Below are 27,571 nucleotides of genomic sequence, written 5' to 3' on the forward strand. Positions count from 1 at the left end.
CACCTGCATAATTTCTTTGTAACCCTTGTTTTTACATATTTTGCTTGAAAACCCCGCATCCCCCGCATCGTCATCAATCTGCTTGTGCAGCCGTGTCGGTGTGTCTATACTCCATTACTCCCGTTATTTTACGTACAAAAATGACAAAAGTACCCTCGGATATTTCTCTTGTTAGAGTTTTTTTCTTTTTTTTTTTTTTTGGGTAATAGGGAATCTGACACGCATCCAATGACCAAAAACACTTAGGCATCGAGCCCAACCTTGAGTCCTCTTAATTGGGTCCAAGCCCAACCCAACTCTGATTCAAAACTTGAAAAATCAAACCCTAATGAAACGAGCTAACCCTGATTGGCCTTGACCATGGGGAGGAAAAAGGGAGATGTAGGGTTGGCAAAGAGTCACTCCCAAGAAGAAGAACAAGAAGAAGAAAGAACAAGAGGGACAAAAAAAGAACCAAGCCAAGTGGGCCTCAACCCTGGCCTGACCCTAATTCAGGGCTTACAATTCCCAACCTTGGCCCGCCCTCAAGGTTGAGATATCTCAACTAGGCCATGTTTGGTTTTAGGGCAGGCATAGGTCGACAAGGCCAAACTTACTTACACCTCTAGGTTGCCAAGGGGTTTGATCTTAAACCAGACTGATCAAATCATACTCATTTTAATAATGGTCTGCTAACTTAGATCCACTTACTATCGTAAGCTAGTGAGATTAAGATGGATACAATTTGATTAAGTTAATTTCATTGATTATACATTTATTTTGAGAAAGGCATTTTGATAAACATAGATTTACTAATCGGCATCATGATTCATATGGTCTTGGTCAATACCGTTCTGGACCATCTTGTATCGGCCTAGATTGTATAATTTTAGCCCGCTTTTCATTAAAAAAAAAAAAGATAGTTATTTTATGATTTGCCCTTTATGTGATCCTAATTCTCGACTCGGGATTGATTCATATTGATTTTGTTAAGGAATTAATTACGATTCAAATTTTAAATTTTGTTGTTTGACTTATTCAACAAACCTTATCCTTCTGTTATATCCATTTCAAATTCAAATTGTATATCCTTTTGTAACAGAATCATATTATAAATATATTTCGCAACCCATTCCAAGGGTAAACGAGAATATTCAAACACTCCACTCTAAACTTTACATGGTATTAGAGCCTAGGTTTCTTTCCTAGTTTCAAAATTTCTTCCTCTTCCTCCAACACTGCTTCTGACACTTCATCCTCGCTACCCAGCATCAGTCAACATTTTAGTTTAAAACTTTCTACTGATGAATTCATTTTATGGAAAATCCAACTTTTACCACTTCTTCGGAGTCAAGACTTGGATGGTTTCATTGATGGCAGCAAGGTCTGTCCTTCATCCACCATCACTCCAGAACTCTCTCTCATACTAGTATTCTACAGCTCCATATGCAACTACAAAACACAACCAAAGGTGACAAGACGATCTCAACGTACCTGCGTGAAGTTAAATATCTCTCTGACCAACTAGTAGCTGTTGCTCGTCCTCTTGCCCTTGAAGAGCTTAATGCCATTGTGTTTCGAAATTGGGTGCTGATTATAGTGAGATTATCGCTGCACTAGAGACAAAGTCTAATCCAATTCCTTTTCATGATCTTCACCGTCTTTTACTCAACCATGAACTACAGATGAAAAATCAGTCATGATGGGAGGAGTAGGCAAGATACCAGCCATGTTAGCCATATGTGAGGCAGCATTGGCGGAGTTTTCTATTGCTTCTGCTCAGACACCAATGGAAGCAAACCTCACCCATATTGCTTCACCCCCTACTGGTCTAGTGACTTATCCACCCAACAATGGCACTCCATCACAAACTTTTATTGGTGAAACTAATGCAAACTGTAGGTCTGGTTCTAAGAATCGAAGAAAGGATCGCTGTCAGATGTGCAACAAGTATAATCACACTGCCAGCAGATGCTATTTTCATTACTCAAACTCTGCCAATGTTGCCTCACCTATGGCTAACATGGCTGGTATCTTGCCTACTTCTCCCGTCATGACTGATTGGTTCCCAGACACCGTGGCTACGCACCATGTCACTCTGGATATATCAAATCTTCAAATTTCATCTGCCTACAATGGTAATGATAATCTTCGTGTAGGTAATGGTGTTGGCTTGAATATTAGAAATGTCGGTACCTCTCACTTACTCTCCCCCTCACAAACACCATTCAAATTTTCCAACATTCTACATGTTCCCCAAATGACCAAAAACTTATTATTTGTCCATCATTTTACTAAGGATAATAATTGCTTTTTTGAATTTCATCCATTTCATTTTGTTGTGAAGGACCAGGTGACAAAAGTGTCGCTGCTTCAAGGGGCTCTTACAGATGGACTGTATCAGTTGCCCAACTTTCGTCTTCCATCTCCACCATTAGTCAACACTACTCAACTGCATGAATGAACATTTGCAAATTCGTGGCATGCTCGTCTCGGTCATCCACGACCTCGTATAGTGCGCACTTTGCTTATTTCTTAGTCCTTGCCTTGTTCTTCTACTTCTTTAAATAAATGTTCCTCTTGTTTCCTTGGCAAATCTCATAAAATTTGTTTGCCTATAATGGGAGTATTAGTAAAGCTCCACTTGATTTGATTTTCAGTGATGTGTGGGGTCCTTCCCCTACCTCTACCACAAATGAGAATAATTATTTTATCATTTCTATAGATGATTTCTCAAAATTCACGTGGTATTACTCTCTTTCAAATCATTCCTTGGTTCCCTCTATATTTACCCAATTTAAAGTAATGGTAGAAAAGCAATTCTTCTGCCCAATCAAAGCATTTCAATCTGACTAGGGAGGAGTATCAAAAACTAAACCAGTATCTTCAACAATGTGGTATTATTCATGGTGTTGCGTGCCCTCACACGCATGAACAAAATTGTGCTGCAGAACGAAAGATAAGACATATTATTGATACTAGATTGACCTTACTTGCCCATGCTTCCCTCCCACTGCGTTTTTGGAATCATGCATTCGAAACTGCCGTGTTTTTAATTAACCGTTTACCTACACTCGTTTGGATAATATATCACCATTTCAAAAACTCTACAATCTCTCTCCTAATTATCAGTTTTTGAAGGTATTCGATTGCGTTGTATTTCCATTACTACGGCCTTATAACTCTCATAAGTTCTCCATGCGCACAACTCCTTGTGTATTTTTGGGGTACAACCCACTACACTTAGGTTATCGTTATTTGGATATCAAAACAAGGCGCATGTACATTGCATGTCATGTGCACTTCATTGAAGACTCTTTTCCTTATGCAAAGATGTCTCCCCTTCCTCCTATTCCACCATCCACACCAACTCCCTGGCTTACCATTTCTTACAATGATACAGTCCCCTCACGGCACCTTGACACCGTTGGCACTATCCCTGGTACGTCTCCTACCCACTCTCCATTCCCAACCCCTCCCATCGACACTAATATAATACCACATTCATTATCTAACACACCATCACTAGAAATCATTACTAGTGTTACAGGTGCAAATCAAGCCGTGACTTCACTTCCACTTGGGCAGCCTTTAGATGCCACTCCAAGTGAAACAAATGCCTCAAATATTGCAGCATCAAATTAGTCCACTATTGTGCCACCATTGCGGACTCACACCATGCAACTCCGTCCTCACCCAAGGCCATCCACAAGGTATCTATTGCATTCAGCTGATTTGGTCCAGTGTCATCATGAAATGGACCCAACTACTTTCACAGAAGCAAATAAACATGCTCATTGGCGTGAGACGATATCACTGAAATTTAATGCTTTACAAAAGAATGGTACCTACTCATTAATTCCATCGTCCCCAGATTAAAATATTATCAGCTCCAAATGGGTCATCTGCATCAAACGCAAAGCTGATGGTACTATTGAGCAGTACAAGGCCAGGCTCATTGCAAAAGGGTACAACCAGCAAGAAGGCATTGACTATACAGAAACATTTAGTCCCGTTGTCAAGCCTACATCAAATGGTTGGCCGTTGCAACAACTTGATGTTAGCAATGCCTTTTTGCATGGAAAGTTGAATGAAGAAGTATACATGTCTCAACCAACTGGCTTCATAGATAATGACCGCCCTCAGCATGTATGTCATCTTCACAAGTCATTAAATGGTATAAAACAAGCTCCACAAGCTTGGTTTAATCGTCTGAGCACTTTTCTCACATCCTTAGGGTTTGCCGAATCCAAAACAGACACTTCATTATTTATTCTCAACAGAGGCACTCATTCCATCTACATCCTCATCTATGTTGATGACATAGTCATCACTGGTTCTAATAGAAATGAAGTGCAAGAAACAATTGTAGCCTTGAGTAAAGAGTTCTCTATTAGTGATTTGGGACCACCCTTGCATTATTTTCTTGGTGTAGCTGTTCTACCACATGACCAAGGCATATTAATTACTATCTCAGCAGAAATATATTAGAGACATACTCATGAAGACGGGAATGGATGGTGTCAAACCAGTCCAAACTCCAATGGCTACTTCAACCCAACTTTCTCAATCTAATAGCACCAAGATGGCTGATGCTACGCTATACTGGAGTACTGTGGGAGCACTCCAGTATGCAACACTTAATGTCTGATATTTCTTTCTTTGTGAACAAGGTTTGTCAATTTCTTAAAGCCCCAACCGATGAACATTGGCAGGCTGTTAAGAGGATACTTCGCTATCTTAAAGCGACAATATCTCGTCTACTTATCTCCCGGAGTTCTTCCAAGCAATTGATGGCATTTAGTGATGCGGATTGGGTTGGAAGCCTTGATGATTGCAAATCCACTGGAGGTTATGCCATTTTCCTAGGTTCCAATCTGATTTCCTGGTCTACTCGAAAGCAACCAACCATAGCTCGGTCATCTACAGAAGCCGAATATCGGGCCTTAGCCAATGCCACTGCAAAGCTTGTTTGGCTAAAGTCCCTACTTCAAGAACTCATAATTCCCATCTCTCAGCCTCCTATCTTATGGTGTCATAACTTGGGTGCAACTTATCTTACGACGAATCCAATATTTCATGCGCGTACTAAACATATTGAAGTTGATTTTCACTTCATTCGACATTTAGTAGCTCATGATCAATTGCTTGTCAAGTTCATATCAACATGGGATCAACTAGCTGATATTTTTACAAAATCACTAGCTATAAGCCGTTTTCTACTCTTACGTGACAAGTTAAAGATCGACAAGCTACCATCTTCAACTTGCGGGGGGCTATTAAGGAATTAGTTACGATTCAAATTTTAAATTTTATTGTTTGACTTATTCAACAACAAACCTTATATTTATGTTATATCCATTTCAAATTCAAATTTGAATCGTAACTAATTCCTAAACAGATTTTATGATTTGCCCTTTATCTGATCCTAATTCTTGACTTGGGATGAATTGATATTGATTTCTAGGACCATGCCATTAATGGAGGGTAAGCTATCACACACAACACTTCTCTCTCTCCTCATATAAAATAACATTTTTACCTTCAAATAACCGAATGTACAACACAAATTGGCAACGCCTCATTGATGCCCTCCCTATTCACTTGTTCAGAGAATCCTTTTCCATTTATTTTACAAGTAATGTACTTTATTTAATAATTTTATAAGTATTAATACATGATATCTTGATTGCACTTTAATAGTTATATGATTTGTTGACCAAAAAAACATATAGTGTTATGATTTAAATTCCTTAACAATTTCTATTCATTTAGTATCATAGGGACATAACTAGATTTTCAACATCAATATCTAGTTGTCAACCCTAGCTCTGCCTGAAGGCACATTATTGTCAACACTAACCCTCACTCATCGTTTACACAAAAAAAAAAAAAAAAAAAAAAAAAAAAAAAAAAAAAAAAAGAACAGATCTAGGTGATCAGATGATTTCCTAGCAGCATTAATGCCAAGCGATCAATCACAAAGCCAAAACTAAGATCTAGCACGTTTGATCCGGTTTCAATTCTTTAATAGTTATAGGCACTTAAATATGTCAAAAATCTCAAAATATATAAATAATTGAATGAAAAAGATTCTCTGAGCCATCAAGTAGTAGAGTATGTTAATATTCTCTCTCTTTATCTCTCTCCTCCTCACATGAAAGGGTCTCTTGCTCCTCTATGTTACTTATTTAAAAATTATTTTTTCTAATTGAACATATATTCCTATGTATGCAAATAATCACATCACTCAAACAAGTTAAAATCTTTCACACTTCAAAGTAACCAAATAAGTAAATATGCATCTTAAACTGGTCGCAATGATTCTGATTCCAGCCCTTATAATTATCCCATTTATTAACAAGACGAGTCAATTTTAGGTTTTAAATGGTCTATTCTGATCCTTTTCACACTTAATTACCATAAAGTGAAGTTTGATTCATCAACATACAGAGTCTTGGGAGTTGGTTGAGATAGTTAGGGAGGATATTTAAGGGTCACTCATTGATCGTCATCTGAAGTAAATAAAGTAATTTCTTCCATAAGAAAATGGAAGGACAAGCTTCAAAATAAGGATGGAAGTTTTTGATGGTGTATTTATTGGTGAAAGAGATGCTAGTTATAGTGTTGGTTTTGTTTTGGTAATAACAGAAACTAAAGAAAATGAAGTAAAAAAATTTCAACCCTAAAAAGAATTTTTTTTTTTTGTAATTATTTCCTGACATGATTGTATAAATTGTTTTATGTCTAGCAATATATATTGTATAAATTACTTAAACTCTTGATCATAATGGGTAATTATATTTTTTAGATGTTACTTACATTTTACCTTTCAAATCTAAGGGATTTTTTTTTTAATGAAGAATATATTCACCGACAATGAGAAGCATGTGTACAAGTAGAGTGAAATTTACTAACTAAATATTAGATGATCTGAAGTTAGTAACATAACCATTTGAGTGATGATCACAAAGTTTCCTTTTAAGTTTTGAAACTTTTCACTTTTCTTTCCTCAATTGCCTTTCTTTTTAAGTTTAAAATTTTTCATTTTATTTTCTTCAATTTCCCTTGCAATCAAGGGTAGAAAAATGTTACTTTCTATCCAAACATCATTCTCTAAGTGAAAAAATAGAGGTTTAAAATTGCATGATAATATAATAATGCCAAGTAGTAGTTATGTACTGTAGATGTATACATACATGTGAATGCATAGTGATATTTGATTGGTTTAGACTTAGAAAATTAACACATTCTTAATTCAAACATGTACTATTTTATCCCATTGTCCTGAATTGCCACATTATCTTCTATATGGCACAATTAATGAAGAGAGAGGCCACGTGATAAGCTTACCAAAAACAAACCACTCTAATCAATTGCCCCTTAGGAAATAAGAAAAAAAAAAGGTCCACATACCAAGTGGGGAAGTAGGAAGCCACTTCCCTTCATACAATACCATAGATAGATATTTCCCACTATTTTAACCCATTTAACATTTGAAGGAAAAAGAGGATATGGTTGACGGTTGAGCATGCAAACCAATAAAAAGTTGATGTTTAAGCTTGGAGGGTGTTGGGGGTACTTTAAAGCCATAAATGAAGAGAAAGTTTCTTCCATTTTGTGTGATGGAAAAATGTATCCAGGATCATCATTATTATTCTCTATTGTAATAATTTTTATCGTTTTGATGCCCATCTCAATATACTTCATATCTTTCTTTTCTTGGGTGATCATTTTTTGCAGTGAATGTGGCGGTGTGCTGAACATCGGATAGTCGAGAGCATTTGGACATGTATCCCAAGATCCTCTTGACCACCTGATACTCACTGCACTATCGCACTCACTGCAAAAGATTTTCACGTCCCTTTCTCACCCAAACTTTGAACCTTTGGCATCAAATAGTTAGTGAGGCTACAAAGTGGCTTGAATAAATTTCTCCTCCTCTGCATGATACCATAGAGTTTCAATGCTTTTTTAGGTGAAATTTTGAGTTTCAAAGCTAAATTGCTAATGCCTTAGAAATGTAATCCAATTATCCAATAATTTTTTCTTATCCAATTAGAAGTGTATTTAATCTATACACTTCCTAAGGTCTCTTGTTTTTAGTAAACCTCCTAGTCATGTTTGGTCAAAGACTCAACGAAAGCGAAGTGAGACCCATTTAGCTCGTCCACGTATCAGCAACCCTTGCACGACATGTACGTGGCGGGTTTCAATTAGTTGGTAGGAAATCGAACGGGGCACGTCTGATCATTCAAACATCAAACCCACTAAGCAAGTGGGTTGCCTGCCCATCCAATTATCCAAATAGTCTTTTAAGGCTATAAAATATGAAATGAAAGTCAATGAAGACTGAAGACGCCAACTAGTATTATTGATTTAATATTAATTCTCAGACTGCGCACCAAAAATCGAGGGTTTGGGAATGATTTTAAAAATTGGGATCAGATCGATATCGATGGAGGCCGATATTTTTCCAAAATTTAATTAAGGTAATTTGAGGCTTGGACAGATCGACCATGAATTTTTCAAACCCAACGGTTAGGGCATATTTTGGGTAATTTCTCGTAGATTCAGCCTTATTGGATTGAAATTGGCTTGGTGTGACTCGCATCTAGTATGCTGAACTACGATGATGAATGAGCGAATATTTCATGTGAAGCCAACTTGATTGATCGATAAAAGTTGGGCTTGCTAGGGATCACTACCTGGTTGTATGGCAACTAAGTCATTTTGCCACTCCCTATGTTAGGGTGCAGAGGCCGTTCTGTCTTTTAGGTTTTTATTTCCCCTAATAATAATAATAAAATTTGAAAAAGAAATTATAATAAGGATTTTTTACATTTACCTCCCTTGTCGTTTATTGAAATTATATAATCCCCCTTGAAAATTGAAAAATTACATTTAAATCCACCCAAACTAACAACGTGAGAAAAATGTTAGTTTTTTTTTAATGGAAAAGGCGATTTTAACCCCTCCTTCTTCTTTTTCTTCTTCACCACTCAACCCCTTCTCCCTAAACTCTCTGACACGGGTCTTCCCATCGTTCTCATCGAACAACACAACAACCTCATCCTCCTCGACTACTACGACACCTCGAAGCTCCATGACATCTCCAAGGGTACTATTCTCACCACTACTCTCTACCAGACCACCGGCAATGCCGTTGGTAACCTCGGCAACCAATAGAGCCTTGGACTTCTCCGTACGCCTCAAAACTCACCACATGACAACAAAACCAGCAATTGCGTGGAGACATGTTTGGCTGCTGCCACCCCCCTCTAGCCGCACACAAGATTCTCTACCCACCCAAAATCTGATGTTCCTCTACACGACTCTTCCAACATATCCCTATCTTTTCTCTATACATTCACACAAAAGGATAGAGAGAGAGAGAGAGAGAGAGAGAGTTTAATGTCCCATGAGATAAATCATTTATAGGTACACAGCTTTGTTAAGTTTATCTCGAATTCTTGATCCGTTTTGAAGATTGACCCGATCCGACATATTTTGGTGGCGACCTGAATGTGAATTTTTCTGAGATCTGTGATGGAAACAGAGCGGCCCAACCCCGGAGCCCATCATTGATCTTGTATGGGGGTGCGGGGGCGGTATGGTTCGACCGTAACCCGATGGGTAGACCCACGATTTTGGAGTATATATAATGTACTGTTGCTTGTTGAGAAAGTCATTGTATTCTAGGGTTTTCACGCAGCTAGGGTTTCAGGGCGAGTTTTTCCTCGCTGCTGCTAGGGTGTAATCTCTCTTCGGCATAGTGAATCATCTTCTTCTTCGCCCGAGGACATAGCACACCACCCTGGTGTGTGAACCTCGTTAAATCTCTATGTTGTACGGATCTATTGTCTCTTTATTATTCGTGTTTCTTGGTGTTTCATCTAACAAGCTTCGTCAACATCACATACCTCAAAGGCAGCAAGGTTGGTTTCGGCTCTGCTGCTCCTAGATCCAAGCTCGATTCCAACTACACCAAGAGCATCAAATAGATCCATTACAACATCTCCGCCCTCGAGATCAGTGCCCCAATCATCGCTCTAGGGATCTTGACTGCTCCTGCTCCCTCTGCTTCCGTCATCAACATTATGGCGTTGCTCGAGAAGCACGGCTGCAAGACCTTTGCTTCGCTCATCCAAAGCTTCGGGGTGCTCAAGGTCTACCAGTCAGCCATGGCTAAGGGTTTAACGTTGTTAGCGCCGTCGAACGAAGCGTTTAAAGCCCCTAGCATACCAGATCTCACTACACTAATGAATGTCGAGGTGGTTACATTACTACAGTACCATGCATTGGCTTGGTACACACCCATCATGACTTTGAAGACCACCAAGGCTCCCATTAGCACTCTCGCAACAAACGGAGCTGGCAAATACGACCTCATGGTGAAAACCATTGGAGATTCTATCACCTTGGACACAGTTGTCGATTCCCCGTGGATTGTAGACACGATGATTGGCGACACACCAGTGTGCATTTTCACTATCAACAACATTCTTCTTCCGAGCAAGTTATTCGGGAAGTCGCCTTCTCTAGCACTAGCTTTGAAGCCTGTTTCCTCTCCATCTCCCACTCCTGCAGTTTCTCCAACCCCATCTCCAGTAGCCGTCGAAGCTCCAGGTCCATCAATTATGTTACCATCACACCGGCTATTTCTTCGTCGGAAGGTTTTCTGGTAGAAGAAGAAGTAGGAGAGGGTAAAATCGTCTTTTCCATTTAAAAAACTGACACCCCTCCCACTGTGTTAGTTTGGGTGGGTTTAAATGTAATTTTTTTATTTTCAGAGGGAATTATGTAATTTCGAAAAATGACAAGGGAGGTAGATGTAAATCATCCTTATAATAATAATAATAAACATTTATGAGAAAAATTACACCCTCACAACATGGGAAAAAATTTCCAATTTCTTTTATATATATATATATATATATATGGATCTCAACCTTAGTAGATATAGTAGATAGATAGAAAAAATAAAAAAATCTAAAAATCCATTTCCATTTCATCACGGCAGTGTGTAATTGGTTGGCCTAGGCTCACATCTCCATCCATGATAAATAAATGAGAAAATCATCTATATATAAAAATAATATTGTCAAAGATCAAAGTACATAATTTCTATGCTAGTGGATTTTTTTTTAGAGGGAAAAAAAATCCACAAACTATATAATCAACATAGGCTGCAAAGTTTGACACCTAGACTAACAAAATAATATCCCATTTCCATGGTAAACTTCAAACATTCACATGACTCAACTCTCTAGTTCCTGAAACTATATATATATATATATATACTAGTAAATACACACGTGCAAATGCACGTGTAGCGAAATATTTTTCCTAAAGTGTGTGGCATAACATTGATAATTAGTATGTGTATTTATGTGGATGAGAGAAATATAGAATTAAATTGAAATTTAATATCTAGCTAAGCATTTAAACCTTTTTATTTATAACATAAAATTTTAAAAGCATCTTAAATCTGGGATCCAAATATGAACAAAAGATAATGATTGTTTAAGGATAATGAGTAAATAACATTGCTCAATATTTCTCTATTTTTATTTTTTTTATTTTTTTGTCTTCGTACTCTTCGACATCTATGATCCTTTTTGTATCGACATTTCTTTCTTTAATGGTATCCGCAACAATTTGTCTTGTTATTCGACTTCCATCATTTCTTGCATCCATTTTGAAGTAGAAACAATATTGTTTGGATAGACATGAATGTATAATCTGTGAGTATTGCAACACATAAAAAAAGAAGAGTTATAGGATTTACTATATTTTTGCATTTAACATATTTTGTATGTGTATTTTTTTACCTTTTCTGGTGATCTTGCATATTCACTTGCTGAACATCCTGTAATTGTTTCAAGATTCTCAAAGATTGTAACAATTATTGTATCAGTTGAATCTGTCACCTTGAATCTTCCCATATACCTATCAATAAATAATAGTAATTAGTTTATATTTTTCAAAATAAAATTTGATGTTTATTAAGTAAATGGTCTAAGCTTCTTACTTTTGTGTATATTTTGTATCATCAGTGTTACATTTGTCACATCTTGCACTATCTCCCTTTAATTGTACCTTTTTGTTTCATGCTTTGCAAGCATTGTACCATGGTTTCTCATTTTCCAAATTTATGATTCTTCCTTCAATTGAATAATATTTATTCTGCAAATTTTAGAGATTAGATGTGTACAAATTATATTGAAATTATATATTTTTTTAATTTAAATAAATTAAAGAATTATATTCACTTACCAGGATAGTTTTGTATTGCCTTTCCGTTAAATCTTTCATTACAACATGTTCATATTTTTTGAATTTCTCTTCTTTTGACATGTTGAGTATTTTTTTCTCTTGTCCATCTTTTGATTTGAACCTACAAAATAATATAAATACGTTAAATATATAAAATAATTAAACAATATGTATAATTATTTGATTAATTCTAATATTTACCATTGCTTTAAATCTTCTGCTTCTGGAATCGTTGGATTTATTTCAATTGATGTAAATCTTGTTGTACCAAGTGAACCACCTATCAATTACAGAATGTAGTTAGATTATTGAAATCATTCGTTAATTTTTATAATTAGGATTATATGTACATTATCTTGGTACTCTACTTGAGAAACTGCTGAAAAAGCAATTATAGGATTTTGTGATACAATGTCCAGCAATTTGCTCCCTTCATTTGTTGCATAATTTTCCCATAATGTCAGCAATATCGGAGTACACCTATTAATCATTACAATTGAGTAATATAATTAGTAAATATGTTAGATATTACTATACAATGATTAACATTGTGAAAAACTTACTCTCTGTCCATTATTTTTATTTCTCTTTTATTTTTTTTGACATTAAATCTTGTTGTTATGGTGAATGCATTTTGAACTTGTACAAGTATTCCAATAACATCTGTATTAAATCAATAAGAAGAATTGATGTTAAATTTTTTTATTAATAGATAATTATCAATAACAACTTATATTTTATAAAAAATAATCTAAATACATACCTAATAATTCATTCATTTTGCATGTGTCAGCATCCCATTTCAATTCATTGAGCTTAGTAAAATTATACTTTGATTTTTCTACATCTAAGCAATCTTCAACTTCTTCAATTTTTGAATTGGCATTGAGAGTTAGTTCATGTTCTTTGTTGACATTTTTAAAATTTGGATTCACTTTTTTTACGATTGCATCAGAAATAAAATAAGTTTTTCCAGCATTCAATGTATCACATAAGTTATCAACAACATCATTGAAAAATATTGCTTGTATTTTTGTTCCCTGCAAAAATATAGAACAATGAATATTAGATTGAAATTAGAAGTATAAATAATTAAAAAAGAATTAGAAGTATACATTAATTAAATAATTATTTGAAAGTACCTCATCATCCAATAAAGTTATTTTTTGAAACTTTCCAGGTCTTTTTGCATTTTTGTATTCCTTGTTTTCACTTTTGTTCAGTACCAAAACCTTTATTTTCCAATCATTTTCGTATGACGTTAATTGATTTATATAGATAATATTTGTCATCCTTCCTGTATAAAATGATTGATTAGTTGAATACACAATGTTCATTATGGATAGTGGAATCAATGATATTAGAAAGCATAGAATTCATAATTTATAACATTATAGAAACTGAATATAATGCTATCAATATTCTACCAAAAATCAACTAAATCAATGCATAGAATCATAAGAACTAACACTGGTGATATGATAAAAAGTATACGATAAATGCACAGAATCATAAGATCCATTGGACCTTGTGCGGGTGAACCAAGAGCTTGAGAACAGTGGGACTCACCCATTGCCTCTCTGGCATCTTGTTTTATTTTTTATTACGTGAAGGGTTTAAACAATGTAATCGTACAATTTAATTTTGCATTCCCAACTACATTCCCTAATGTCATCGACAATGGTGGTTCCTTGTGGAAAATGTCCTAAACTTCGTCCGTATTAGGTTCGGAATTTTTCCTTGCTTTGTAAAATTTGAAACTATTTTGTTCATTAATATAATTTGCATTACAGTAACTGTTCTTCCCTTATCTTTTCTGGTACTTAGATGAATGCCTCCACTGCTTCAGTGCTTCAGTGCTTCAGTTTTGTGGGATTAGAAGGAAACGGAGGCAATTATTAAGTGAAAGATCTTTACCTCACCTAAACATTTTTATTCAGACATTTAAAATATTCACGGTTTGGAGTGTATATGCAAGAGTTGCTTTAGTGGGTTCATAGTGAATTTTATGTCTTCAAGCCTACCAAGGGGATGTCACCAATCCTTGTTCTAACACCACTATTCGTTCTTAAGAAATCAGAAGGTTTCTAGTTCAAATTTGTATTCATATATTTGTAGATATGCAACTTTGTGTGTTTCTTCTAATCATCTGCGTCCAAATTTCATTAGAATTTCTTAGTAGTGTTTGATAGTGTATGGGACAATCATTCTTGTCAGTTGTTAGGATAGCCTACTTAAGTTATTTTAGCTTAATATAATCTATTGTACAGAGGGACCAAAGAGAAGTGTGTGGAGTACATAATCTAGGGGTGCAAATTTGGCCCAGCCCACCCTGAATTTGGCCTTGATTTTTTTACCCTGACTTTTGGCTTGACTTGGCCTTGGTTTTTGCCCCTGTTGACTCTAGTTGTGACTCTGATGTTAACCCTGATATTAACCTAATTTTAGATATAGTTTGACATTGAATCATTGACACCTCAAACCCCCTAATATATCTTCTCACCAATTTCTCTTGCTTTTTTTACCAAGGTTAGGGTCAGGGTCAGGGTCAGGGTCTGGGTTCAATCAGGATCACCTTGGGCTGACTCTAAAAAATCATGACCAAGTAGGGTGGGTAAGGATTGGGTTGAACCTTGAAGGGTTGGGCTTGGGTTGAAGTTTTGCAGCCCTGAGTCAGGGTCAGGACGAATTTGGATCTAGTTAAGGGGGCTTAGGGTTGGGCTAGGGTTTTAAGAAACCCAGCCCAACCCGGCCTTATTGCACCCCTAGTTGAAACACACCAACCCTCGGTCAGACTCGGGTTGAGGCATAGGCCCGGGCCAACTCGGCCCGAGTAACTTTGCTCCTAGCTCCAATCTAAATCCAACGACCATACTTACAAAATGAAATCCAACGACCACACTTGCATAATGAAATCCAACGACCATGAAAACTCCAGCTCTAATAAATATAAAATCTGAACAGTGGAAACCCAAGCTCGAAGCTTCAAGTGCTCGACCGATCGGCTCTGAATACTCTTTCGCCTTCCCTAAAAAAACAAGAAAAACTCAAGAACAAGAAGAAAAGACAGCATCAAGGTCGACTCTGAATGCCTTGTTAGTTCCAATCTAAATGTTTTCTCTGCATACTCTCTCTTTGTTGATCGTGTCATCGTGAGCTATACAGTGACAGCCGGCGGACAACGGTAGACTCTGCAATTTAAACAGCGGTGCGACAAAGAAAAGGACCAAAAGGTACATCTCTGATCCCTCCCTCTTACTAATCGCCTCTCTGAAGAGTTTATTTGAAGTGTTGCTGGTGAATCTGTACAGTAACGGTTACAGATTTTATTCTTGAGTCGGGATTCAATTATGGTTTAATGGTTTTCGATCCGGAGTCTGAGTCCGGTGGTCGCAATCTCGTTGGGTGAGATACTATGAGCTTCTAGTGGGTCTCCCTTGTACTTTCCTTTTTCTCACTCCCTCACTCTCACACATTTCATAATTTCAGTTCCCTTTTTATTCTAAAACTCTTTCTCTCCGTTGTACTTCCCTTTTTCTCTCGCTCCCTCACTCTTACACGTCTCCTTGTCCCTTGTCCCTTGTCCCTTGTCCCTTGTCCCTTCTCCCTTCTTTTGATTAAGAGTTTCTAAAAACCCAACAAAACCCAATCGTGATTTGTGCTTTGCCGAATGAGAGCCAGGGCCCTTGGGTTTAGGGTTCGTTTACTTGTGAATTTTAAGCACCGATTATTGAACATGAAAGAAATACTAAGAAATACTGTAGAATGCATTGATTTAATAATTCACATAGGCACACAAATTTAAAGAAAGTAATTCCTGCAACAGTGCTCACAAAAGGATCCGATTAATCACGGATCGGAGAATGTGAGTCTATCATTCCTAAATTGAACATACAGAACAATCCCAAGGAGAAGGGAACTTCATCCATCTCTATTTACCCTAATATCTCTCTTGCATAATGAAAATAAAAGAAAATAATCAAGCAAATAAGAACACTAAGAACTACCATGATAAGTTTCGCTACATTAGAATCGAAGGAGTCGAATCAATAATCATTGGGGGAAGTGAGATTGCTTACCCTTTACTTTTCTGGTTGTTTGAGTTGCAAAAAAAAACTTGAATCGAGGAGAAGGGAGTATGCCGCAGTTTTGTAGAGACGAAGTCGTTGCCTACACCACCCCTTTCTTCTATCACAAACAATGCATGGAGAGTTTACAACTCTTAGAACTCAGGAATCAATAGAGTTTTCCTAGGCTTACACATTGAAGATAATTTAAAACACTGCAAGGAACAAGATCCAAGAAAGGGTTTGGATGGGTGAGGGTTGCACTGAGAATGAGGTGGGGCGTATATGGGGAGAGATTTTTCAATAATCTGAGGAAAGGAGGCAGTCGATTGGATCAAGAGTTGAAGGAGAGGAGAAAGTCGTTTTCTTTCCTTCTCTCACCTGCGGTTAGTCTAAACCTAAAGCACTATGTGTTGTATATAACATACAACACAAGTGAGAGTCCTCTTTAAACTCAAATTGAATGTTTGAGTCAAATCCAACTACTAACTGAATTCTCTATGACAACTACTAAGTCCAGAAGAGCCCATTTCAGGTGTATGTCTAGTTGGGGCACAGCTTGATGCAAGACAACGACTATTAAGTCCTAAGCCCATATTCTATGTGGTCCATTCAGAATCCCCAATTCTTCAATCAAAAATAGGAATTGGTTTACCGTCCTTGATTAAACATTTGACGTGTATAATTGAATCCAATTGTTATTAAAACTAAAAATTGATCAAATTTGTTTTCCCAATAAGCGTTCTGGACATATTGAAATTGCACTCAATGCCTCATTTGGTGACACTTGTAAAAAAAAAAAAAAAATGGTAGTTTATACAATAAACGTTTCTCACAGCTCTCTCCACCAAAACCCTCCTAACCACGACTCTCCTCTCTCAACATGTACAAATCACTTGTAATCTTTCCCAAATCATCATTGAAGGATGTAATTGGGCTTTTTCGAAGTCTAGGAAATTTTACGTTTGCTCTGCTTATTAATTATTATGCTGCCCTTCATTCTAAGTCAATTGGGACTCTAACAATGGAATTCCTCCTATAGAGAGTACGGAGATTTAGAATAACCCGATTGGAAAACATTTATTAATCATCAAAAAATTATAATAGGTATCTATGTCATTGCTTTTAGTGAGAGAAAACATAAAACGTTACCTTGGAAAGATGCATATCAAGTATCATTGATCGTTAATTTATTATGGGAGAGGGTTCCTTCTACTGCCATGTGCAATTTTGTGCCTTGGAGGAGGGTATGACAGGAAAATACTGAAATAAGGAGGGTAATATAACATTGTACAAAGGGCTGTTACAGTGATTTGAGTCTTAAAAGGGGTTGCTACTCGTAATTTCAAATTTTAGCCATTGGAATGCAATTTACCTACTTATTGTTTAAAGGCATGTCTTTTTTTTTTTTTAAATGCATTTCTTTATTATTTAAAGGCATACATTTGTTATGAACAATGGATATACAAAACCAAGGCGGGACTTAATACTTTCGGGATCAATAGAGAATCAGAGTGAATTGTTGTCGACCTCGTTACAACACAGTTGCATCCTGATTTATTAGCTGACCCTTTGTCAAATATCAAACTTTTAAGATAAGGTGCTTTAGGTTTTTTTTTTTTCTTTAGAGTGAATTGTTGTCAAATATCTACAACACATAGTGCTTTAGAGTGAATTGTTGTCAAATACCACCTTTGACCAAATGGTAAAATCAAGCTTTAACAATCTATGGACAAACCGTAGTAAGATGCATCCAAATAAATGGATGACCCAAAAAAAAAAAAAAAAAAAAAAAAAAAAAAAAAAAACAACAACAACATGCCTCAACATCCATGTCATGTGGCTATTGCTTATTTTTCTCTTTTCCTTGGTCCATGCTTCTAGTGGAGCCACTTGAATGGTGACCCAAAGTCCTAAAGCCACAACTATCAGGTGCACTATAAGGCGACATAGCCCGGTCCATGGCGAAGATTTTTGCTGAGAACATGGCCCAATTATAAACATAAACCCCTTGATTAGACCTTTATCCTTCCCTTCCACCAATACAACCTGAAATTGCACCTAAGCATTGGAACCTTTGAAATTAATTCCAATTAGCAGCGATTAATTAAAGAGCTAATCAGAATCATTTATTTAAAAAAAAAAAAAATTCAGTGAAGATGTAATACTCTGTCCATTATATTTGAATGAATAATTCTAATTAGCTTAATTAGGATAGGATTTTTTGGAATATTGTGACTTACCTCAGGTCTGTTCATGTGGCACATATTCTTCATTGAGAAAAGAAGTTCATAAACCAAAGTTGTGATGGACAGCACCATTGTTTCCAAAAGTGACAGTCTCTTTTACTTCAAGGAATCAAGTCTTGAAATACCCAAATTGTCCTAATGTGAGCATTAATGTGAAGGCCAATAGTCGCTCAATTAGTTCAAGGAATCAAGTTTTGAGATCAAATCAATCAACCACCAAAGTAAAGTCTCGTCAAGATTAAAATAAGACCGAGCAGAGAAATTGGGATCAATAATAATAATAATAAAAATGAATGCAACAATAGGATTATACCTCTTCAAGCATGAAATCAATTTGGCAATTCATTTCTACAATTCAAGGTCTGAAGTACTTTTAAGAGATTGTCCCCGAGAACCATGCTTGTCATCTTTCCATTGATTTGTTGTCTTCTGGGGTCTCTGTTTCAATTTATCTATTTGCTTTATTGTGATATTACGGAACTCATTCAAGAGCTTTTGTACTTGAGTCAACCCATGTAGCTTCTTAATAGCAGCATTGGAACATGTTGGTGGCTTTAATCGTATGAACCCATAATCTTTTCTATATCGATGCATCAACAAATCAAACAAATATGTGGGGGTTCGCACCCAAAGACTGATCTGAAATTTTAAAGATATAAGAGAGACTATAGGCAACACGAAACATCAACCCACAACATTACTCTTCATCAGTAGAAGTTGTTAAATCATTGATCCTGAAAAGAAAATTAAATATAAATGATACTATTTGATAACAAATTTTTTTTCTTCAATTAAAATTGTTTCATTGTATAAGTTTAAAATGTCACCTTTTTGGTAGAAGAACTTCTTTGTAGACCACGTTCTTTGTATAAGATCCACTTTTCTTTCCTATCTTGGCATTTTTCACTAAAACTTTGGTTGTTGACATCGATATACCTCTTGATAATGCTACGTATAATTGTCCATGTGAAAATACTGGTTCAGGAAGATATACTCCAACATGTGGTATAGTTTGCCCTTGTGATTTATTTATTGTCATTGCAAAGCTAAGTCTAATTGGGAATTGCTCTCTTTTTAAATGGAAAGGATATCCTTCATTTTCCGCTGGTGAAAGTGGGATTCTAGGGAGAGGAACAAGATTACCGGTAAATTGTCCAACTGCAATCTCTGCTAGGATGACATTTTTTTGGAATTGACGACAAACCAAACGGGTTCCATTGCATTCTCCATGTGAGGGATTCAAATTACGTAACAACATTATTGGACAATTCTTCTTTAAAACTAATTTATGCGGTGGAAGTCCTTTTGGAGCCAATGAATTGAGGAATTCTTCTGGATATTGAGTTTCTGCATCATCAGTTGCTGAATCAAAGCTATAATATGTAACACTTTCTCCTGGAAAAAGCTCAATAAGTTTCTCATTTAATTTGTCCACTGTGTCATTCTTTGTTGCTAAGATCGCTCTTTGTGTAATGTATTCTACTGAGTGAGCATGCTGTTGTAATGAAGGAAATATTGCATTTATCAAGTCATCTTCGGATTTTCCATCATTTTGGTGTTCTATCACCATTTCATCAGGAATGCGAATCAAATCTTCAGATTTAGTTAGTTCTTCCCCATTCCCAACACGTAATAAAAACTCACTGAAACAAGAATCATTGATTGCCCTTATATTAGTTGTCAATTGTAACTTCTTCATTTTTGGCCATAAATATGACATTACTAAACTTGCATCTACAGTCTCTGTTCTCGTAGCTCGAGGAACTACTGGAAGCACCTGCCTAAAATCTCCTCCGAATATCACAACTTTTCCTCCAAAGGATTCTGAATTACCTGTTATATCTTGCAATGTCCTATCAAGTGCTTCAATTGCTTGCCGTTTTGCCATTGGAGCTTCGTCCCATATGATAAGTTTCACTTTTCGTATCAATTCAGCTGTGGCACTTTGTTTTGAGAAACTATAAACACTTGAATCATTGATATTAATTGGGATTTTAAACCTAGAATGTGCTGTACGACCTCCTGGCATTATTGCAGCTGCTACTCCCGAGGTTGCTGTTGCAAGAGCAATTTGATTTCTTGATCTTATTGTTGCAAGTAATGCACGATATAAATATGTCTTTCCTGTTCCTCCTGGCCCATCAATGAAAAAAATACCACTCTGGTTATTATTCACTTGGTTTATAATTACATTGTATGCACTACATTGCTCGGGATTCAACTTATTTGGTGCATCATAATCTTCAGGAGGAACTTTTATAGAATATTCATCTGCTATTTCCCTTGGATGGCTTCCATTTAACTGATTGCACATTTCTTTTATTTGGGGTAAATCATAATCTTTGATACTTTTTCCCATGCTCAATAAGAAAGAATTCACACTTCTTACTGTTTCCAATATATGGTATTCGGATTCTTCATTTGTTTTTTGAATGTCTTCAGACAGTGCTTCATAATGATGATCCCATAGTTTTCTAACATCACCAGGCTCACAATAAACAAGTATCATTGCAAAGAGTTTACGAACGATGACTGGCATATAAAAGAAAGCTGAATCTTCTAAACATTCTGAGATAGCATTATCACTTTTAAGAAGACCGCGCTTTTGAGCAGCTTCTTTGAAAGACGAACATTGGATTCCATCAATACACATTAGATAGCTAAAAGATGTTGACCCTCTTACATGATTTAATAATAACCTTAAATAGAATCTCTCTCCTTCTGATGGTTTCGTTGAATTAACACGGCCTATTGCTTCTTTTATTTTTCTTTTCTTCCAAAATTTTCCTTGCTGGTTCCACACATAGTGCTCTGGAAACTCTCTGTACAGATATTTTCTTGCCTCCGAATATAAAGAATTCATTTGGAAAAACTCAGTTAGCATTGTTTTATACGTATTATCTGAATGAAGGACATTTTTTAAATCTTGTTTTTCCCAATACCATATCATTTGCTTATTGGGTAGGTGCAATTGTAAATTGATAACATATGGGAACATTTCATTTAAGTTGAATTCAAAAATTCTCCACAATGCTTCTTGTGCGGACACCCATCTTGCATCTCTATATTGGCTAATTTCATCATTTAAATATTCACCATTACTGTATGATAGGGAAACAGCCACACGATCATGCCCTTTATAAACATATTTGTATAAGTACTTTACTGCCTTCAATCCAGAACATATCTCGACATTAATATGACAATCGTATCTTGTCAGAAGGTATGAATTATAAGGTACAACCCATCTGTTATCCAAGTAATGTCGTCGTACTTTAACTTTGATCCCAGTATCTCTTCTTCGATAAATTGGATAAGAATCTTTACCTTGCATAGTATTTTGAACAAACGAACGAGGATATAGATTCTTACATACTCCATCTCTCATACATGCATTTTGTCTATTCAAATCTCCACAAGGTCCATGCATCATATGTTTCACAACTTTTTCATGTAAAATTGGATTTTTATTAGAATCTGGAATTTCTGCAGAAACAAATTTATCAAAATGATCAGCATTTGTTATCTTGTAATCCTTTTGTAGAATTATCAATATGTGTGCATGTGGAAGCCCCCTTTTTTGAAATTCAACAACATGTACGTGTGCAGCTACTTCACCAAAAATGCGTTTCTTGAATAATTGATCCTTTAAGTCATGTAACTTTGCTCGAAATACCCTGGCTGTAAGATCTTGTCTATCTTGTGGGACTTGCCCTTCTTTTAGTTCTTCTTGTATCTCAACCCAATCAGGATTGCATGTTATAGTGATGAAAAGATCAGGTTTTCCAAACTTTTGTACTAAAGCTATAGCATCAAGATACCTTCGACGCATATCTCTTGGACCTCCAATAAAAGAAGCAGGTAAAACAAACTTTGTCCCAATTTGATCACCTCTTGTTTCCCCAGCTAAAACACTATCAACTACTCCTTGATATAATTCTGCTCGGATATTTGTCTGCTTTGATCAAAAATAATCTAATCGTGTTGCTTCAATTTTGATATACATATCTACAACATATTGATGTAGCAATCGACCAGCGTATAGAAGAATAGAACGATCATCTCGAATCTGAAGCTTATAACAATAATATGCTCTAGGAGATACCCTGTTCGTTTTACTCTCATCAAATCCTACAATTAAGAAGGAAAAAAAGATTAATTTCATTTATTATTCTTAATCATTTATTAAAAAAAAAAACGAATATTTAAACATACCTTCAAAGTTGTTTTCTCTATTAAATATAGATTCCTCACTTGTTATATCATGTAGAACCATACATGGTTCACTCTTTTTCTTAATGCTTCTATGCCAACCGACTTCTCCATTTGGGTATAAAAGAGGATATTGTAATGCATCATAACAACCATAATAATGATTAACTCGATGCCTTTTCCCCGAATGTCCTTGAATTACTATATCACATTTTTCCTTTCTATTGGGATTATTTCCTTCTACCCAAATAGCAGCAACTTGATCGACTGCTGGTAAATTATAAACTCTCTGATCAAGACGTATGTCACTTTTGATTATAATCTCATTATCCTCCAATGAAGGAACATCTTTCAAACTTCTAAAGAAACGTGCATAGGGATTATTTGATAGAATCTCCATTAGTTTCAACACAACGGGCTCTTTGAGTTTTGAATCTTGTAATATTTTCATCCTATTTTGAAGTTCATTATCAGTATCGAAAAAGTATAATTGTAAATAACTTGGATTGTCTTTTTCTGGAATAATCGAAGGAAAATCATGATATACTTGTCCTTGAGCTCTAAAAGTATATATACCATCTTTACCATTTGCAAGATTTTTGTCGAGGTGAACTCCAAAAGATGTGAAGGAAAATATACTATTGTAAGCACGTATAAATCTACGAAATTCAACAGCTTCAAATGTCTGAGAGGTAAATAGATTATATAATTCATCTGAAACTGATGTAGATGCCAAAATAACACTTCCATTAGAGCAACAAAATGAAGGTGTTTCGTATTCAAATTTCTTTGCTCCACAATGTTCGCAAGATGGTACTTTTTTAAGTATATGTAAATCAGAACATATCGGTTCAAATATTCCTGTATTTCAAAATTAATTAAAAATTTTCAAAATAAAACATATAAACATATTAAACTTAAAAAAAAAAAAAAAATTAATACTAACCTTCTATTTCATTAGATGGTTGAAATTCTGAACTTTCACCATTTGAAGTTATTGCAATTGATTCTTTAACAGTTGCTTTGAGTAACCAGTTTTCATTTCTTTTTCTTTTATTTCGTTTAGTCACATTATATCGTTGACGTTGATTTTCAGAAAGTATTTGTTTTGGTGGCATAATAATCTAGAAAAAAATAAGACATAAAAAATAACAGTAAAAATAAGATATAATATTAATATAAAAAATTAATAAATAAAATAAGACAAAAATGTTAAGGAATAAATATGCAAACTGAATTTATAAAAATGGATAAAAAAGATTAAGACCAATATAACTTCATCAGAAACCAATATTAACCCAAAATAAAAACCCACCACCCACACACAGGCACACGAACAGAGAGAGAGAGTCTGTGTCTGATCTATCAAAAAAATTAATATGGGCCTAAGTCGCATTCTTCCATTGTGATACAGCCAAAAAATTCCTTGGGCCTTAACATGACCCGTGAAATAGAGAAAACATTAGAACTGAGAAGCTTACAGAAACACCTTGAAGATATCCCATAGCCTCGACTAAGAAAGCATTAGAAGCTTACAGAAGCACCTTGAAAATGAGGGAAAGAGAAATAGAAACAACAACAGAAAGTCCCCTGAGATTGTATCAAAACCACCTCCTCACCTTTCCCTTCTCTATAAATATCCAAATTCCCCATCTGTAAATTCCCAAATCAGCTTATCTTTTCTGAAAAATCCGATCTTTTTCCTTCAATCAAAACCCAACAATGTAGCTCATCCCCAGTTTCTTCAGCGGCCAAAGAACAAACATCTATGACCCAACTTCTTGCTACCTCTGGGACCCCTTTGAGGGCTTTCCCTTCTCCTCCTCTGCTCTCACTAACACCCCAACCAGTTCACGCGACACCTCTGCTTTATCAAAAGTTAATGTCAATTGGAAAGAAACCCCAAAAGCCCATGTCTTCACAGTTGATCTTCCTGGGCTTAACAAGGAAGAAGTAAAGATTGTGATTGATGGGTAAGTTCTTTAGATCAGTGGAGAAAGAAGAAAAGAGGAAGAGAAGAACAGTTTGTGGCACAAATCAAGAGTTGAAGGAGAGGAGAAAGTCGTTTTCTTTCCTTCTCTCACCTGCGGTTTGTCTAAACCTAAAGCACTATGTGTTGTATATAACATACAACACAAGTGAGAGTCCTCTTTAAACTCAAATTGAATGTTTGAGTCAAATCCAACTACTAACTGAATTCTCTATGACAACTAATAAGTCCAGAAGAGCCTATTTCAGGTGCATGTCTAGTTGGGGCACAGCTTGAGCAAGATGCAAGACAACGACTACTAAGTCCTAAGCCCATATTCTATATGGTCCAGTCAGAATCCCCAATTCTTCAATCAAAAATAGGAATTGGTTGATCAAATTTGTTTTCCCAATATGCGTTCTGGACATATTGAAATTGCACTTAATATTCTGTATATTTTTCAGAACAATGTGAAATCTATATAAAAAGAAGTGCAGAGATAGACCAAACAAAGAGAAAATTAACAGAAAGCCATTTCAGAACCTAAAATCTGAGTGATGCAAAATCAGTTGAAAGTATGACAAACATAATATGATTCCTAGAAATTACATTTTTATCCGCAACAATATAATTTGCTATGAATTATAGGAACTTCTACCCGAATCAATCCATAGCATTAATACAAATTAAAATTTAAAAAATGAATAACTCATATAATTTGCTCTACAACCTGTATAGAGCCTGAAAAGATGAGTTAAACTTTTAAATTTTATTAAACTTCAAAGCCGCTTTAAACAGGAGTACACAAAAGAAAATAAGAACCTCCTTAACTCATTCCAATTCAAAGCCCTAATTAAGTCAAACTTTTGATTGAAGAATAAGAAAAAAAAAAGAAAAAAAAAAAAAAAAGAAGACAAAGAGATATTGTAAAGAACCTGTGTAGCATGTAGCGGCTGAATTGATTTCTTTCTACCTCTCAAGAGGAGCTGCCGGAGATGTTTCTACACAAAATAGCTTGAAACCCATATGAAAGCCTAAGACTTGATTCCTTGAACTAAAATAATTTAGATTGAAAAATAATTTAATTGGCAACACAAAAACCCTCCTAACCACGGCTCTCCTATCTCAACATGTACAAAGTGGTTGTAATCTTTCCCAAATCATCATTGAAGGATGTAATTGGGCCTTTTGGAAAGAGAAGGAGTTTGAGAAAAAGAAGGAGGGTAGAGAAAAATCATTGGAATATAAAAAATAGAAGGGTACCAATAATATTTAATTTATAAAAGAATATAAAATAAAACAAAGGGGGAGAGATCTTGCGTGGGAGAGTTTGGGAGAGAGAAGGAAATCAACTCTCTCTTTGACTCTAATTATTGGAAAGAGAAGGAGTTTGAGAGAAAGAAGGAGAGTAGAGAAAAATTGGGAGAGTTTGAGAAAAAGAAAGAACTATTTATCCATATAATTCAATGTCTATCATTAATTGAAAACATTATAAATGTTGTTTGGAAGCTGATACATCGATACTAATACTGTACAAAATATTCACATTATGTACTTACACAAGCATCCTCTTAAAATGAGTAAGAGTGCCATCTACAAGCAATTAAGAAAACCAAAAGTTTTAACCCTCCACCAAACCTCCTCAAAATAAAACGAAATAAAGGCATCAAATGGAATCAAATACCATTAGGTATTGAAGGAGATTCTGAGTTCTAAGTTATAGGAAAGAAAAAGCTTGAAAATCCCTAATTGCTGCTCAAAGGAAATAAAAACAGAAAATCAGGGGTGTTAAAAACCCTTAGTCAAGTGTTAAGAGTTAACAAAAAAAAAAAAAAAAAAAAAAAAGCAACAAAGGAAACCAAAAGATTGATTTTGTTGTGAATGAATTCAACTAATTTCCATGGAGTCACACAATATGTGAAGGTGAAATTAAATATTAAGATAATAATTAACTGCAACATCATGCTAATGACATGAGGGCCCATTATCTTGTATTTTTGGGGGTATTCCGAAACGTGCCAGAATCGGGTACCAGTGATTGTAGAAATGCCATGAATGGTATTCTTTATGGCAACCATGGTACTTGATTTCTTAAACTTCACACACAAGAGAGAATACTGTATTTCGGAAATAGAGATTAAACCATACATAGAGAGTACCCTAATTAGTTAAAGAATTTCAAGAAACAGAACACTCAATTCACCAATGGGTATTTCTGAAGCTCTGAGAGAGAGAGAGAGAGATGTACCGGTCACATCAAACAAGAAAGATGAAGAAGATTTGCCTCTCTCTGCAATACAAAATGGTAGGTTAGAAAGGGACGTGATTGAGAGTATTTCTAAAATAGAGAATAAATCATACACAGAGGAACCCTATTTCTTGGATGTGTGAGAGAGAGTTTTTAAAATAGAGAATAAATCATAACAAAGGTATCTGAAAGAAAGATTAAACCATACACATAGAGCACCTAATTAACAAAGGAATTCAATGAAATATAGAACAATCACAGACGCTATGATATTTTTGAAACTCAGAGAGAGAGAGAGAGACGTACATGTCACATGAATTAGACTGATGAAGAGGTTTCTCTGCAATGGAGAATGTAAGGCATCATCATCATACAGGGGCGATAACGGGTCCTTTTTTTCCCAACTAAATACTAAAAAGCATTCTAATTATTGGAAAGAGAAGGAGTTTGAGAGAAAGAAGGAGAGTAGAGAAAAATTATTGGAATATAAAAAATAAAAGGGTACTAATAATATTTAATTTATAAAAGAATATAAAATAAAACAAAGGGGTAAAGTAGTCGAGTGAAA

General features: G+C 35.5%; 1 long non-coding RNA gene across 1 annotated transcript; it reads right to left on the bottom strand.

The window, feature by feature from the left end:
- Positions 1–12,621: 12,621 nt before the first annotated feature.
- LOC122089965 lies at positions 12,622–27,423 on the bottom strand. Its single transcript, XR_006143375.1, has 3 exons — positions 27,310–27,423; positions 27,004–27,045; positions 12,622–12,738 (listed from the first exon to the last, which is right to left on the bottom strand). It is a non-coding gene; the product is annotated as an uncharacterized LOC122089965 (long non-coding RNA).
- Positions 27,424–27,571: the final 148 nt, after the last annotated feature.

This window comes from Macadamia integrifolia, chromosome 9, assembly GCF_013358625.1.
Source record: "Macadamia integrifolia cultivar HAES 741 chromosome 9, SCU_Mint_v3, whole genome shotgun sequence".
Classification (NCBI taxonomy): domain Eukaryota; kingdom Viridiplantae; phylum Streptophyta; class Magnoliopsida; order Proteales; family Proteaceae; genus Macadamia; species Macadamia integrifolia.